The sequence below is a fragment of the Armigeres subalbatus genome, chromosome 2, assembly GCF_024139115.2.
Source record: "Armigeres subalbatus isolate Guangzhou_Male chromosome 2, GZ_Asu_2, whole genome shotgun sequence".
In the NCBI taxonomy this organism is placed as follows: Eukaryota; Metazoa; Arthropoda; class Insecta; order Diptera; family Culicidae; genus Armigeres; species Armigeres subalbatus.
Window position 1 is genome coordinate 188,842,733 of NC_085140.1, and position 18,033 is coordinate 188,860,765.

Sequence of the window (18,033 nt, forward strand, 5' to 3'; positions counted from 1 at the left end):
CTCTGTTTCACATCATGATGGCGCTGGTGTACTCTTGTATGCAAAACGACACTAGCGCACAGCGGTATTTCTTGCTGATGCTAGCGCTGATTTTGCACGGGATAACGGCGACATTCCAAAGTTATTTCAAAATGAACAGTAAAAAATTATCACAACATAGCGAGTGCAGCTTCAACGTCTGTTCTCTGTGGTAGAAGGCATTTTCATATTTGCAGAGCATATTGCGACATTGGGCTCGTTCGCTAGAAACCTCCCCCCTATTTTTTTTTATTGGGGGGTAGAACCACTGCGTCCATTGAGTTGAACTTTTGTGGTATACCCCTATGTATTCGCATCTTGTAGGTTGATCACCATTTGTCAAGTAAACAACCTAAGACGCGTCTTTCCCAGTCCGGTATAATTGAGTTAATAAAACCCACTACCTTTCCAGGATTTGCAGTCCAAATATCTCCTGGTTGCATAAAGCCACTATTTAGAAATTTAGATCTACTCTTGTACAATGCATCAGAACTGCAAAGCAGATGTTCCGAGGTTTCTCGTTCCATGTTACTGAAACGACAGATATCATTCTGAATCTGGCCAATATTTTTCAAGTGATATCTGCTCGGGTAGTGTCCGGTTATTAGGCCAGTGAAGGTGCAAAGAGCTCTCTTGCTGAGCTCCAAGAGCTTTTCGGTTACTTTAACATTGGGAATTACAAATCTCTTTGATTGAGCACACTTTTCGGCAACCAACCAGTTGGTCATCAACCTTTGTGCTTTCCAGAATTTCAATTCCATTTTTATAGTACAGTATGATATAGCGCAGAAAGGTTCTGGGCCAATAAATTGTGTATTTGAACCTCGTTTCGCAAGCTCGTCTGCCTCTTCATTACCTCCAATGCCACAATGTCCTGGAACCCAGTACAGATTTACGGAGTTCTCTTGGCACACTTTTCGCAATGAAAGATCAATGCTTTGAGTGCCGCTTGACTATCTGTGAAGATACAAATATTTGCATATCTATATTTTATGGAACCGTCCTGAGCAGTGGGACCTCCGACTTCCCAGTCCATACGTGATGGCTCACGTGTGTGGAATGTCATCCACAGGTTTCATCCAGTCTCCACTCATATTCATCACTGGCCCATATTGAAAATTTTGTGAAATGCTCAAGTGGCCCACTAAATCGCCTGACTTGAATACCTTCAATCGTTTAAGTTTTTGCATATTCTTTTCCGCGTCTTACTGCACGAATTCATACAATGGTAGCAGATTTAGAATAGCATCCAACGATTTTGAAGGAGTGCTACGCATCGCTCCCGTTATAGCAATGGACACTAACCGTTGCAGTTTTGTCAGCTTCTTCTGTGCAGTAGCCTCTTTTGTTTTTGGCCACCATATCCCCTAGGGAAGCAGTCACCGTTTGAATAGTCCTGAAATCCAACTTGTCATGGCATCACTACATGAATAAAATAGACAACATTAGCAGAACAGAAAAACAAATTGAATACTTATTGAGCTTCGCGGAATGCCTGTGCAGCCAGAAAAGTGATCACTTTTTTATGGTACTCCGACTTGCGACATATCAAGTTCCTCCTGAAGCCACATTGTTTTGAAGGTGGTTTTGAAAGCTATATAGCAGTACATCAAATCACATGGTTTTGTAACACAGATTCAATGGAAGATACTTACGCAGCATCTCGATACATTGGCCACTAATTTTTATCGGTAAATATGCTATATGATATTTTGGGTCCTTCCTTAGCCGTGCGATAAGATGCGCGACTACAAAGCACGATCATGCTGAACAAAGCTGGGTTAGATTCCAGTCCGATGCAGGAAAGGATGTTTCGAAACACACACTACATTATTTGGAGGAAACAAAATCATTTAGGTTGAGGTATCGTAAACTGCATTTCAGAACCATTGGGTATCAGGTACCCAAGGAACCCCCGGAAATGGCCGATGTGAACAGATGCCGTGCAAATGCCTTCTATTGTATCTGTGTTGCATAATCATGAAGTTTGATGTGTCGCAAGCTGGATTTCAGAATCACTCAAAAAGCGACCACTTCCCTGAGGGCATCAGGTTCCCAGGGAACTTCCGGAAGTGGCAAATGCACTCAGATGTTCTGCAAATTCCTTCTATTGTATTTGCGTTGAAAAATCATGAAGTTCGATGTGTCACAAGCTGGGTTTCAGAACCACTCAAAAAGTGACCACTTCCCTGGGGGCATCAGGTTCCCAGGGAGCTTCCGGAAGTGGCAATTGCGCTCAGATGTTCTGCAAATGTCTTCTATTATATTTGTGTTGAAAAATCATGAAGTTTGATGTGTCGCAAGCTGGGTTTCAGAACAACTCAAAAAGTGACCACTTCCCGGAATGCTTCTGGGTCTCATGGAGCATCCGAAGGTGCCCAATGTGCCCCAATGCTCTGCAAATGCCTTCTATTGTAAAAAAATTGCAAAATTATGAAGTTTGTTGTGCCGCAAGCTGGGTTTCAGAACCACTTAAAAGTGTCCACTTCCCTGAGGGCACCAGGTTCCCAGGGAACCTGTTGAAGTGGCCAATGCGCTCATATGTTCTGCAAATGTCTTCTATTGTATTTGCGTTCCAAAATCATGAAGTTTGATGTGTCGCAAGCACGGTTTCAGAATCAATCAAAAGGGGACCACTTCCCTGGGGGAACCAGGTTCCCGGAACATCTGTAACCGGATTTTGGAGGTCCAAACGTGCAGTTTCCATTCCCACTATTGCATAATGATGAATAAAAACGATTGCATCATTATTGAGAGCATTTACTACTATTTATCTACGATTAAAAGGAAGTTGACCTATTTTTAACCCCATTTGACCCAGGGGACCCCCTTGGTAAAACCGTCCCCAAGGATCCAATCTCCAAATCAATACATCTACACAAAAATATAGGGTTTAATGCATCTTTCCTCCAAATTTCATGCAAATCGGTCGAAAAACAAGGGAATGGTGGATTTTATAATTTGAAATCGTAGCCCGGGCCGAAACGGGTTAAGAAAATCGCGGTGTATTTTTAATTATTGTCGGCGTAGCACCAACTTAGAATTCGGAAGTCGGGACTTCCGAACCGAACTTTCTTCCGAAGTTTTATCTGTCAAACTAATTGATGCGTTGTTTAGCGCATCTTTTGGCGAATCCAGCGCACTACTTCCGAAGTTGGGAAAAATGCCTGTATCTGGAGAAAAATCCAACTTCGGTATAAAAAGCGGCATAAATTTGTTCCGGATAGACAATACGATTTCGCGACAACAGTTCTGGAAAATGTGACTATTTTTGCTGGGAATTCGGAAAGATGCACGAAAATTCGCACGACATAACTATTGATAAGCCCAAATACCTTTCTCGTAACTCTAACAATCTTATTTCGGACAGTGAAAAATCTTGAAAGCTTACTTACTCAGTAGTACAACAATTATTTATTTAAGCATTTTAGATATGATTAAACCGTCCTTACTCCAATGACTGTTTGCGATAAACTGCTTTCTTATCGCTGTCATTCCACGCTCAAACTTTTTTCGGCAGCTTTGAATTAAGATTTCTGAAAGTAACCGGCCAGTGAGCCATCCTCAGCGAACGCAGCCAACTCCTGTGGAATTACGTTGGCATCCTCGATTCCGGTGCAGGGACGGCACATGCACTCAAGGGGGGCCTTCGTCGAAACCTAGCCAACCGCGCGGGTGTCATCGACCGGTTGGATAAGATAAACATTAAATGAAAAATAAAAATAGATAGGGAAAAAAGTTCTATCAACAGCCGTACAGCATTACATTTTTCATCATATATTTTTATAGCGAAGCATTCAACAGACAAATGGTTGCAAGCAATCATGCGTTTGCGTGACGGACGAGTACATTCAATTTACGGCACATATGCTAACCGGAGATTATATTAAATTAAGTTTCAATTTAATAGGAAACAAATTAAGAGTTTTCCGGTGCGTGATTTTCCCTACCTGTTAGAAGCTCTGTTGCAAAAAAAAACCTGAAAAATTATTTATTTAATTATCTGAGTGGGTGTGTGATACTTTCAGAAGCAGTAAAAACCATTTTCTGTTCGCTCAGCCACACTGCACTGTGGGGGAAATGTTGAAAAACGCTGGCAAACTTGACTAAAAAACTCGAAATCCACTCCACATAATTCTTACAGTGAATGCTTTCCTGTTACGTGAGCGGCGTAAATTTATGTGGAAATCGATTTAAAATCATTCATCTTTATTGGTTTTTGCTATTAGTTTAGAATGAGAAGAAAAATACTAATTTTTAAACAAATTCTGTAAGGTTTGAGAAAAAATAAGTTATGGTTACTAAATAGAATGAAGGTTCATCCAGTCACTATGAGAATGTAATCATCAACGTTAACTCATCCTTCCGAACAACCTGAATAGTCATGTAGTGTCGGTAGTGGTTGCTTTAACTGACTAACAATTACACTACAGACCTAGAAGGCCGCCAAAGCCCAACGGACCCGACCCGTGCTTATGGATGATGGAGTTCATACGATACTCAATCACGTATGGAACCTATGAAGTACCAGGAAATACTCCTTAGTACAAACTCGGAGAATCAGGATCACGCAGCATCTTTCGAAACCAATTATCTTGGATTGAATGCAGTAAAAAAACCTCTTGCGAGCACAGAGGAAGAAAATCAAAGCATTGCGGCAATAAAACGCAAATTGTGCAAATAGAGGATTCATTTAATACTCTTGGAGATAAACCGACAATACCAGCTTCTTCGAGACTTTTGAAACGCGCCAGATCGGGTCCACGACTTTAGGCATAAGTACGTTAGGCATGAATACGTTTAACTAAGCAATGGACGTTTGGAATAATTCCGCATTCTATGTCATGGACAGACCTAAAGAAATCCGCAACTACCAAAGAGAATCTAGTGCGGAAACGGGTTAAACGCCTTTTAGATTCCAGACAGTGCACCGGGCGAACCAAATAACCAGCAATAATAGCTTATTGGCTTATTTAAATGGAAGTCACAAATCGAGGACCAAAAAGAAAGAGACCGGTTTAGTTAAAAAAAAAGACTTTACCACATTCCATGTTTTTTTCTTCCTGATGCTCTGCTGTTTATATTGGAGCAATGATGGAAGCTAAATTCTGCAATTTTATATATCTACAGATTTGGGTATGTGGTTCTTATCTGTAAGCATACCAAGACTACAAGATGGGTGAAAGAAGTAACTCCAAATCTAAATACCATTAAAAAAACGCTTATCTGGCAGACAACAAATAAGATTCCATGTCTAGAACGAATTCGAACATTTCATCCATTGAGTGCAAAACGCTCAAGACGGTCTAAAAACAGAAACTTGCGTGCCATACAACATTTCCCTCTTAATATCCCATCCCTAGAGACAGCTATGCTTGTGCCCAACTTCCAAACCGACAACATTCCCTCGGTCATCGGATCTGACGCAAATGCATATCATACAGTATGACGAAGAACAAACACCCATATTGTTGACACAGTCACCAACTCTATGTAGCGATATACCGTGTTTGCGATTAATCGCTTAAAGCTGGAACTAATTTTATTAGTTATTGAATTTCATCTTTATCCTCAATTATGGCGATCTGAAGGTTATACACTAGTGTCACTTTTTACATAGATGGATTTCTTTTGGCCTCCTTATTTTCACAACCTTTTGAATACCATTTGATTTTTCTTCGATTTTTTTTTGTGTGACCCCTAAAGTTAACTCGATGTCTCATTAAATTCGAAGTCCAGAAACAAGTACACTCAACCCTCTTTTTACGGCAGTTTTTTTTACGTCACTTCATTTTACGGCACCCTTTTTACGGCACGTGACGTAAAAAGAATTTGAAACATTATTGACATCCAAAAGTAAGCCTATAAGAAGGCACTCTTAGAAACCCAAAGAACAAAGTAGATGCTTTGTATACACATCATTTGCCTTCAACAATTGTTCCGTTCCAGGTCATCCAAGAATTTCCTGGAGTCTACACGCGTAACCGAGGACCTAAGGTCTACAAGCGTAGCGAAAGAGCTGTTATCTCTTGTAAAAAATGGTTTATGCCCAATTTGATATATTGAACCAAATTCCGTTCCAGGTCATACAAGAATTCCCTGGAATATAGGTCTTGAGGTGTACCCGCGTAACCGAAGGGCTGTTATCTCTTTTATTAAATGGTTCATGCTCTATATGATCTATTAAACCAAACTCAATATGCCTTAAGCAGCCGTTCCTTTACTGGTCATCCAAGAATTCCCTAGACTTCTCAGCCGCGGATTCATCCCAAATATGTCCTCCGAGTATTTGTCTTTAACTTGCATCTCAAATGTAGGCATATGAGTTATTCTAAGATCTGCAAATTTCCCTTGAGTTTAAATCAAATGGTCTGCCAAATCAACCGAGGCTTTCATGATGTCCCAAGCCGCGGTATCAACCCAATTATGTCCTCCGAGTAATTTTCTTTCATTTGCGTCTCAAATCCAGACATATGAGATATAGTAAGATCTCCAAATCCTCCTGGAGTTTGAATCAAATGGTCTGAAGCATCAACCAAGGCTTCCATGATGTCCATAGCTGCGGCAATAACCCAATTATGTCCTCTGAGTATTTACTTTCACTTGTGTCTCAAATCCTACATATGAGATGTAGTAAGATCTCCAGATCGTCCTGGAGTTTGGATCAAATGGTCTGCCGAATCAACCGAGGCTTCCATGATGTCCTCAGCCGCGGTATCAACCCAATTATGTCCTCCGAGTATTTGTCTTTCACTTGGGTCTCAAATCCAGACATATGAGATGTAGTAAGCTCTCCAAATCGTCCTGGAGTTTGAATCAAATGGTCTGCCGAATCAACCAAGGCTTCCATGATGTCCATAGCTGCGGTATCAACCTAATTATGTCCTCCGAGTAATTTTCTTTCACTTACTTCTCAAATCCAGACATATGAGATGTTGTAAGATCTCCAAATCGTCCTGGAGTTTGAATCAAATGGTCTGCCGAACCCACCAAGGCTTTCATGATGTCCCAAGCAGCGGTATCAACCCAATTATGTCCTCCGAGTATATTTATTTCATTTGCGTCTCAAATCCAGACATATGAGATGTAGTAAGATTTCCAAATCGTCCTGGAGTTTGAATCAAATGGTCTGCCGAATCAACCGAGGCTTCCATGATGTCCTCAGCCGCGGTATCACCCCGATTATGTCCTCCGAATATTTGTCTTTAACTTGCATCTAATATGTAGGCATATGAGTTATTCTAGGATCTCCAAATTGCCAAATCAACCAAGGCTTTCATGATGTCCCAAGCCGCGGTATCAACCCAATTATGTCCTCCGAGTATTTGTCTTTCACTTGGGTCTCAAATCCAGACATATGAGATGTAGTAAGATCTCCAAATCCTCCTGGAGTTTGATTCAAATGGTCTGAAGAATCAACCAGGGCTTCCATGATGTCCATAGCTGCGGTAATGACCCAATTATGTCCTCCGAGTATTTTACTTTCACTTGCGTCTCAAATCCTACATATGAGATGTAGTAAGATCTCCAAATCGTCCTGGAGTTTGGATCAAATGGTCTGCCGAATCAACCGAGGCTTCCATGATGTCCTCAGCCGCGGTATCAACCCAATAATGTCCTCCGAGTATTTGTCTTTCACTTGGGTCTCAAATCCAGACATATGAGATGTAGTAAGATCTCCAAATCCTCCTGGAGGTTGAATCAAATGGTCTGAAGAACCAACCAAGGCTTCCATGATGTCCATAGCTGCGGTAATGACCCAATTATGTCCTCCGAGTATTTACTTTTACTTGGGTCTCAAATCCTACATATGAGATGTAGTAGGATCTCCAAATCGTCCTGGAGTTTGAATCAAATTGTCTGCCGAATAAACCAAGGCTTCCATGATGTCCATAGCTGCGGTATCAACCCAATTATGTCCTCCGAGTAATTTTCTTTCACTTACTTCTAAAATCCAGACATATGAGATGTTGTAAGATCTCCAAATCGTCCTGGAGTTTGAATCAAATGGTCTGCCGAATCAACCGAGGCTTCCATGATGTCTCAAGCTGCGGTATCAACCCAATTATGTCCTCCAAGTAATTTTCTTTCACTTGCATCTCAAATCCAGACATATGAGATGTAGTAAGATCTCCAGATCGTCCTGGAGTTTGAATCAAATGTTCTGCCGAATCAACCGAGGCTTCCATGATGTCCCAAGCTGCGGTATCAACCCAATTATGTCCTCCGAGTAATTTTCTTTCACTTGCGTCTCAAATCCAGACATATGAGATGTAGTAAGATCTCCAAATCGTCCTGGAGTTTGAATCAAATGGTCTGCCGAATCAACCGAGGCTTCCATGATGTCCATAGCTGCGGTATTAACCCAATTATGTCCTCCAAATAATTTTCTTTCACTAGCGTCTCAAATCCAGACATATGAGATGTAGTAAGATCTCCAAATCGTCCTGAGGTTTGAATCAAATGGTCTGCCGAATCAACCAAGGCTTCCATGATGTCCATAGCTGCGGTATCAACCCAATTATGTCCTCCGAGTATTTTACTTTCACTTGCGTCTCAAATCCAGGCATATAAGATGTTGTAAGATCTCCAAATCGTCCAGGAGTTTGAATTAAATGGTCTGCCGGATCAACCAAGGCTTCCATGATGTCCCATGCCGTGGTATCAGCACAATTATGTTTCCAGGGTATTTGTCTTTCACTTGCGTTTCAATTCCAGGCATATGAGTTGTTTTAAGATCTCCAAATTGTCCTGGAGCTTGAATCAACCAAGGCCTTCATGATGTCCCCAGCAACCCCAGTAACAACCTGAGCAGCACAAGTCAGACAATCATCCCAAGGAACATTTTTAGTTCTATAATGGTCATGAAAACCATTATTTGCTCTACATGACTTCGGTAAAATCAGCATAAAACTAAAATGTTTGTAGGCATGGGTCTAGCAATTTGATTGTCACTAAATTCGGCAATTCATATGGGCCATGCCCTTTCTGATTCATAGAACTAAAGTGAATACGGCTTCAACTATTTTTCCATTGCAGATCATCCATGAATATCACCCATCCCTGAAATATAAGCTTTACGGTCAACACGCGTAACCAAAAGACTGTTATCTCTTTAAAAAAACCTTGCTCGTACCTGTTTTGATCCATAGGACTAAATTGGATACCTTTTCAACTATTGTTCCATTCCATGTAATTTAAGAAACGCATGGAGTACTGGTCTTTAGGTCTACAGGATTATTAATTTTAATTGGTTCATCCCATTTTGATCCATAGATCCATATTAGATACGCATTCAACAATTATTCCACTCCAGGTCATCGATAAAATATCTGAAGTCTAGCCTTCGTGGCCGGGGGCATAATGGAAGCCTTGATTGATTCGGTAGACCATTTGATTCAATCTCTAGAACAATTGGGAGATATTACAACATGTCAGAATTTGAGACTCAATTCGCTAACTATCCAAATTCCAGGAAAACTTTGAGATATTACAACACCTCATATGCCTTGATTTGAGACGAGTGAAAGACAAACACTCGAGGAATATAATTGAGTTGATACCGCGAGTGAAGAAATCATGAAAGCCTTGGTTGATTTAGTAGACCATTGATTCAAACTTCAGGACAATTTGAAGATCTTACAACATCTAACATGGTAAAATTTGTGACTCAAGTGAAAGGCTAATACTCAGAAGACAAAATTGGGTTCACACCGTGGTTGGGGGAACCATGGTAGCCTTGGTTGATTCATTAGACCATTTGATTCAAACTCCAGGACAATTTGGAGATCTTACAACACCTCATATGCCTTGTTTTGAGATGCAAGTGAAAGAAAATTATTTAGAGAACATTTTAGAGTTCATATCACGGCTTAGGACATCATGAAATCTTTGGTTGATTCGATAGATCATTTGATTTAAGCTCCAGGACAATTTGGAGATCTTAGAATATCTCATTCCTGTATTTGAGACGTAAGTAAAAGACCAATGCTCAGAAGACAAAATTGGGTTTACACCGCGGCTGGGGCCATCGTAAAAGCCTTGTTTGATTCGGCAGACCATTCGATTCAAACTCCAGAGCAATTTGGACATCTTAAAACGTATCATATGCCTGTATTTGAGACGAAAGTGAAAGACAAATAACCGGAGGACATAATTGACATCGCGGCTCTGGACAACGTGGAAGCCTTGGTTGTTTTGAGACGCAAGTAAAAAACAAATACTCAGAGAACATAATTGAGTTGATACCACGGCTTAGAACATCAAGAAGGCTTTAGTTGATTCGATAGACCATTTGATTCAAACTCCAGGACAATTTGGAGATCTTACAATATCGAATATGCCTGTATTTGAGACGTTAGTAAGAGACCAATACTCAGTAGACAAAGTTGGGTTGGCATCGAGGCTGGAGACATCGTGGAAGCCTTGGTTGATTCTGTAGACCTTTTGATTCAAACTCCAGGACAATTTGCAAATCTTAAAACATCTCATTTACATGGACTTGAGACGTAAGTGAAAGACAAATACTCGGAGGGCATGAGTGGGATGATACCGCAGCTGATGACATCGTGCAAGCCTCAGTAGATTCGGTGGACCATTTGATTCTTTCTCCAGAACGATTTGGAGATCTTAAAACATTTCATATGCCTGGATTTGAGACGTAAGTGAAGGACAAATAATCGGAGGACATAATTGGGTTGATTCCGCGGCTGGGAGCACCATGGAAGCCTTGATTGATTCATTAGATTATTTGATTCAAACTCCAGGACATTTTGGAGATCTTAAAACACCTCATATACCTGGACTTGAGACGTTAGTAAAAGACTTATACTCAGAAAATAAAATTGGGTTCACATCGCGGCTCTGGACATCGTGGAAGCCTTGGTTGATTCTGTAGACCATTTGATACAAAATTTGATTCAAACTCAAGGACAATTAGGAGATCTTACAACACCTCATATGTCTTGTTTTGAGACGCAAGTGAAAGACAAATACTCAGAGAACATTATTGAGTTGATACCACGGCGTAGGACATAATAAAGGCTTTGGTTGATTCGATAGCTCATTTAATTCAAACTCCAGGACAATTTGGAGATTTTCCAATTTCGAATATGCCTGTATTTGAGACATTAGTAAAAGACCAATACTCAGAAGACAAAATTGGGTTGACACCGAGGCTGGGGACATCGTGGAAGCCTTGGTTGATTCTGTAGACCATTTGATTCAAACTCCAGGACAATTTGCAGATCTTAAAACATCTCATATACCTGGACTTGAGACGCAAGTGAAAGACTCGGAAGGCATGATTGGGATGATACCGCGGCTGAGGACATCATGCAAGTCTCAGTAAATTCGGTAGACCATTTGATTCAAACTCCAGGACGATTTGGAGATCATACAACTTCATACATGCAAGAATTGAAGACGGAAGTGAAAGACAAATAATCGGAGGACACAATTGGGTTGACACCGAAACTGGGGACATCATGGAAGCCTTGGTTGATTCGGTGGACCATTTGATTCAAACTTCAGGACAATTTGCAGATCTTACAACACCTCATATGTCTTGTTTCAAGACGCAATTGAAAGACAAATCCACGAAGGACATAATTGAGTTGATACCACGGCTTGGTACATCATGAAGGTTTTGGTTGTTTCGGTAGACCATTTGATTCAAACTCCAGGACAATTTGGAGATCTTATAACATCTCCTGGATTTGGAGAGATCTTACAATACCTCATGTAAGTCGCAAGTGAATGTATTTGAAAGTATCCTCACTATCAATAAATTAAGTGAAGTACTAAGTACTAGAAATTTTAGCAAAAATTCTTTTTACGTCACATTCCGTTTACGTCCCCCCGATAAGTGACGTAAAAAGAGGGTTGAGTGTAAAAATAAATCGCGTAAAAAGCGACCCCTAGTTGCGCCATAGCGTGCGGTTGGCCGGGTTGGCCCCCGCCAAGGGCGCCAGCCCTCAGGGGGCGCCAGAATCAAGAATTACGGTATGTGAAACAGAACAATTTTATTCGTTACATGGCTATATAATGACAAACCGAAAAAGTCCGAAGGTCTTTGGCGGAGATATTTCAAGAAACCAATCCCCGAGCAGCACACATGTTGCATAGAAGTTTCTGTGATCCATATGTAACCGAATTTAGTCACTTGAGTCATTTGAGTTGCTGCAACCAAATCGGTCTGGATTGTGCTGCTAGGGTCTTTCGTCTATCTCAAATGAACAAGTCGAATGATTTGGTTTCAGCTTTGACTGGAATTTCGGTTTCTCTGAGCCTTTCGGAACCGTTTACAAGGGACTTAGAAAAAGTCTAGAAAACTCATATTCAAAAGTAATTTTGAAATTTTGGATCGGATTGTTTCCCTTTTTATATCGGGTAGGTGTAAGGGTAAGGATGGTGTAGCTTTAAGACAAATTTGCTCATTTTATTCAGAACAACTTCATTTAGTCCGATAAACTATCATCATAGTCAAATGATGGCATTACGATAAGCAGTGATAATGTGCCCTTAAATGACTACTTTAGTTGTCATTTCTCAAAGCTGTCGTATATTAGCAAAATTTATCCGCAATACATACAGCATGTGCCAAGGGATATGCAATCAAAGCACGTCAAAGTTGGATTTTATTGACTCAACAAAGTATCTCCAAACCACTGACTGACCTATTCTTATGTTGGATCTTTCTTGATCCGAAATCCGATAGCGATTTCGATCATTAACTGATCCACTTTAGAGTTGAATTTTCTTGTTCCAACCTTTTGACACGATTTTCAAATCCCTTTTCCTTGCGATGTACTTGCAAGTACGTCATAGTTACTTCTATTAAGAGCAAGAAATAGTCGTTAGGACACTATGAGCCGCAAGTAAATAACTTTCAGCAATTTTATTGATCTTCCAGGCTGGATGTTCCAACAGATTCCATACGAGGATCCAGAGATGACCACGACTATGCAAAGTTCCTAACATATCTTACCATATTTTGCAAATAGTTAAAAATATCAGCACTAGCAAATTCGTAGGTGGTACAAGCCAAGATTATTGTATGAGAGTAGAATCACTTTCATCCATTACCACAGATATTGATTTGGAACTAATCATTATATCTTAGATGAAAGCAATGCACTCTCCAATAGTAGGGATCTGCCCTGGCCACGTCCTTGCAAATACTGAGGAAGGGTGTTAGTTAGTTGCACACCTAAATAGTTAAAAATATCCTTCCTAGAACATTTAAAAACGTTCCAGGGACATACTGCCTAATATACGGCTTGTTATATGAAGCATCTTCAATCCACTAAACTCTTTAATCTTACTTTTTTGATGAGCCAACATAGGGAAGAAAATCTCGTTAATAAAAATTAATAAAACTTTAAGGTGGGATTAAAAATGTTATTTAAATGTGAAATATTGCACATTTTTCCTTAGTAAGAGAGGGGCGCCCAGCAAAGATTTCGCCAAGGGCGCCGGCAATCCATGCTACGGCTCTGCAAATAGTCCATCTTCTCAATAAATGGCGCAATGTTCTATAAGAATTCTAAAAACTCTGAAAAAATCCAAATCAATCTGTAATCCCATGCGTATGAGTCAAGAAAAAAATTGATTTAGATTCTCCCGCTGAGCGGCGCTAGTGTACATGAAAATACCAGTTTGGTTCAATATCTCGGGATCTATGGGATTTAGGAAATTTCCGTCTTCTACAAAGTTGTTCGAGGATTGGTATCCAACATGTTGAGAAGCTAATTAATTTAAAATTCATCCGCAAGGTGGCAAGAAGAGATCAGTTTGGTTTGATATCTCATTATCTATTGGTTTTGTAAGCTTGCCATTTTCTATAAAGTTGTTCGAGCATTGGAAACCCATATGTTTAGAAACTGTTTAGTTCAGAATTTAGCCGTAAGGCGGCGCTAGTGTGTATGCGAGATCAGTTTAGCTCGATATCTCGGGATCTGTGGGATTTAGTAAAATGCCGTTTTCTACAACGTTGTTCGAGTACTGAAAACCAATATGTTGAGAAACTGAATAATTTAGATTTCATCCGCAAGGAGGCGCTACTGTATATGAGAGATAAGTTCTTCGATATCTTTATTAGGGAGGCTTTCAGCCCTTGCTCTAAAATTCATCCGTAGAGTAGTGATAGTACATGTGAGACCACCAGTTTGATTGAAGAACCCCGGATCTGTGATATTAGAGAGTGGCCGTCTTCTTTACACCTGTTCGAGGATGAAAACCATTATTCTTAAAAACTGGGTGGTGATATATGGATCAACCAGTTTTGTTAGATATCGCAGGATATGTGGGATTTAAAAGTGCCGTCATTTACAGTTATTTGGGATTTGAAAACCAATGTGTTCAGAAAAGTGTGCTTGATAGTCATATAACTACTGTTTCTACACAGGAGGCCTTGGGTTCGATATGAGGCCCATTTCATTCGCCTACTTTGTATCTTTTTGTATATTTCTCATGTTACAGCAATCGCTAGAACAGGAAAAGGATTTCAATCGCTAGAACAGGAAAAGGATTATTATCAAAAAACTGATCATATTAGCCAGGATTCACATAGACTTACAGTTCATCGAGTAAGGCAAAGTGCACTGTATGTACCTCAAGTAGGTATGGTACCTCATTGAGCTATTTTCAGTAATTCAGATGGTCATTACATACACATCATACTTGTCGAATAACTTAACATAGACAAGGTATTGATTTGGTATTCAATATCTCTCGAATACCTGATGTGGTTGTTACCATCAATGACTACTATTTAAGTATTATTATGATAGAATTCATCATTCATTCGTTTGCAAAGTACATATATTTTTGGGCTATTATTATACCTTTGGTGAAGGTGGAAAACTCTATACAATATTTTATGGTAAAGAGCATTGATTAACTTCCTATTCATTATCAGAAATGGTTTAGAAGAAAATCGTTGGTCTAGGACGAACTGTACAAAGCGAACATTCACGGACGTTCCAGATTTGCGGAAAGGCCGTCTGGTAGCCACCTGCGGCCGTTGCAGAATAAGAACTGCGAATTAACACTTAGACCACCATCAAACATGTCTTAGAAAAAATTGCGTTAATCTAGGACGAACCATCCAAATTGACCATTTTACGGATGTTCGGAGGATGAGGTTCTGCTGCAGGAATGGATGGAAGGTGTCGTGTGTCCCATCTACAAAAAGGGCGATAAGCTGGATTGTAGCAACTACCGCGCAATCACATTGCTGAACGCCGCCTACAAGGCACTCTCCCAAATTTTATGCCGCCGACTAACACCAATTCCAAGACAGTTCGTATGGCAGTACCAGGCGGGATTTATGGGTGAACGCTCTACCACAGACCAGGTGTTCGCCGTACGCCAAGTATTGCAGAAATGCCGCGAATACAACGTGCCCACACATCATCTTTTATCCACCCCAAAGCCGCATATGATACAATCGATCGGGACCAGCTATGGCAGCTAATGCACGAAAATGGATTTCCGGATAAACTGATAAGGTTGATCAAAACGACGATGAATCGGGTGATGTGCGTAGTTCGAGTTTCAGGAGCATTCTCGAGTCCCTTCGAAACGCGCAGAAAGTTACAGCAAGGTGATGGTCTTTCGTGTCTGCTATTCAACATCGCTCTGAAAGGAGTAATACGAAGGGCAGGGATTGACACGTGTGGTACGATTTTCACAAAGTCCGTCCAGTTATTTGGTCGACGATATTGATATCATGGCACGTAACTTTGAGAGGATGGAGGAAGCCTACATCAGACTGAAAAGCGGAGCTAACCGGATTGGACTAGTCATCAACACGTCGAAAACGAAGTACATGATAGGAAGAGGCTCAAGAGAGGTCAATCTAAGCCACCCACCACGAGTTTCTATCGGTGGTGACGAAATCGAGGTGGTTGAAGAATTCGTGTACTTGGGCTCACTGGTGACCGCCGATAACGATACCAGCAGACAAATTCGGAGACGGAACATGGCTGGAAATCGTACGTACTTTGGACTCCGCAATACGCTTCGATCCAATAGAGTTCGCCGCCGTACCAAACTGACTATCTACAAAACGCTTATTAGACCGGTAGTTCTCTATGGACACGAGACCTGCACGATGCTCGTGGAGGACCAACGCGCACTGGGAGTTTTCGAAAGGAAAGTGGTCTATGGTGGTGTGCAGATGGCGGACGGTACGTGGAGGAGGCGAATGAGCCACGAGTTGCATCAGCTGTTGGGAGAACCATCCATCGTCCACAACGCGAAAATCGGAAGACTACGGTGGGCCGGGCACGTATCCAGAATGTCGGACAGTAACCCGGTGAAAATGGTTTTTGACAACGATTCGACGGGTACAAGAAGGCGAGGTGCATAGCGGGCAAGGAGGATCGACCAGGTGGAGGACGATTTGCAGACCCTCCGCAGACTGCGTGGTTGGCGAAGTGCAGCCATGGACCGAGCTGAATGGAGAAGACTTTTATGTATTGCACAGGCCACTCCGACCTTAGTCTGGTAATAAATAAAACGGATGTTCCAAATTATTCGGAAGGCCGTCTGGCGGCCACCTGCAGTCATAGCTGATTAAGACTATGAAATATCTCCAAAATCACCGTCAGAAATGGTTTAGCAAAATTGCGCTGCTCTAGGACGAACTTCACAAAATGACAATTTTAGTAGGAGATGTGTATTAACTCGAATATCACCGTCAAAAATGGTTTACAAAAAATTGCGCTGCTCTAGGATAAACTTTTCAAAATTACTATTTTTACGGACGTTCCGGATTATCCGGAAGGCTGTCTGGTGACCACCTACGGCCATAGGTGAGTAATAACTGCGAATTAACTCCAAGGTTATTGTCAGAAATGGTTTTGAAAACAAATGCGCTGCTCTGGGACAAACTTTTCAAAATGACCATTTTTACGGACGTTCCGGATTATAAGGAAAGCCGTCTGGTGGCCACCTTTGGTTATAGCAGAGTAAGAACTATGGAAAATCTCCAAAATCACCATCAGAAATGGTTTTAAAAAAAATTGCGCTGCTCGAACGAACTTCACAAAATGACCATTTTTACGGACGTTCCGGATTATCCGGAAGGCTCTCTGGTGGCCACCTACGGCCATAGGTGAGTGAGAACTGCGAATTAACTCCAAGGTTATTGTCAGAAATGGTTTTGAAAAAAATGCGCTGCTCTAGGATAAACTTTTCAAAATGACCATTTTTACGGACGTTCCGGATTATAAGGAAAGCCGTCTGGTGGCCACCTTCGGTTATAGCAGAGTAAGATCTATGGAAAATCTCCAAAATCACCATCAGAAATGGTTTAAAAAAAATTGTGCTGCTCGAACGAACTTCACAAAATGACCATTATTAAGGACGTTCCGAATTTTCCGGAAGGTCGCCTGGTGGCCACCTGCGGTCATAGCAGTGTGAGGAATGTGTTTCAGCTCAAACATCCCCATCAGAAATGGTTTAGAAAAAATTGCGCTGCTCTCGGACGAACTTTCCAGAATGACCATTTTTACGGACGTTCCGGATTATCCGGAAGGCCGTCTGGTGGCCACCTGCGGTCATAGCATAGTAAGAACTGTGTATTAACTCTAAGATCACCATCGGAAATTGCTTAGAAAAAATTGCGCTGCTGTAGGACGAACTTTCCAAAACGACCAATTTTACGAACGTTCCCGGTTTTCCAGAAGGCCGCCTAGTGGCCAGCTACGGTCATAGGTGAGTGAGAACTGCGAATTAACTCCAAGGTTATAATCACAAATTATATAGAAAAAATCGCGTTACTTTAGGATGAATTGTTAATGAAATAAATAAATAGCTCATTACTGGTCACTTTTTCCAGTGCACCTAAGCCTTTTATTTAGCTATATTTACCCGAGCCTTCTATCGAATCACTTTTATTATCTTTCCAATTGATGAAGAACTAATTTTTTGAGGAATACATGGTGATTTGGTGCAAATTGGTCAACTGACTAAAAAGTTATTTCATTTTTACTCAATGTGTTGTAC

The 18,033-nt window shown here is 40.9% G+C and overlaps 1 long non-coding RNA gene across 1 annotated transcript in view; it reads right to left on the reverse strand.

Moving 5' to 3' along the window:
• Positions 1 to 3,533: 3,533 nt before the first annotated feature.
• LOC134211400 (uncharacterized) overlaps positions 3,534 to 18,033 on the reverse strand; it is a 32,847-nt gene continuing 18,347 nt past the window's right edge. Inside the window, exon 3 of the long non-coding RNA XR_009979013.1 lies at positions 3,534 to 3,677. This is a non-coding gene — a long non-coding RNA (uncharacterized LOC134211400). The remainder of the gene's footprint in view (positions 3,678 to 18,033) is intronic.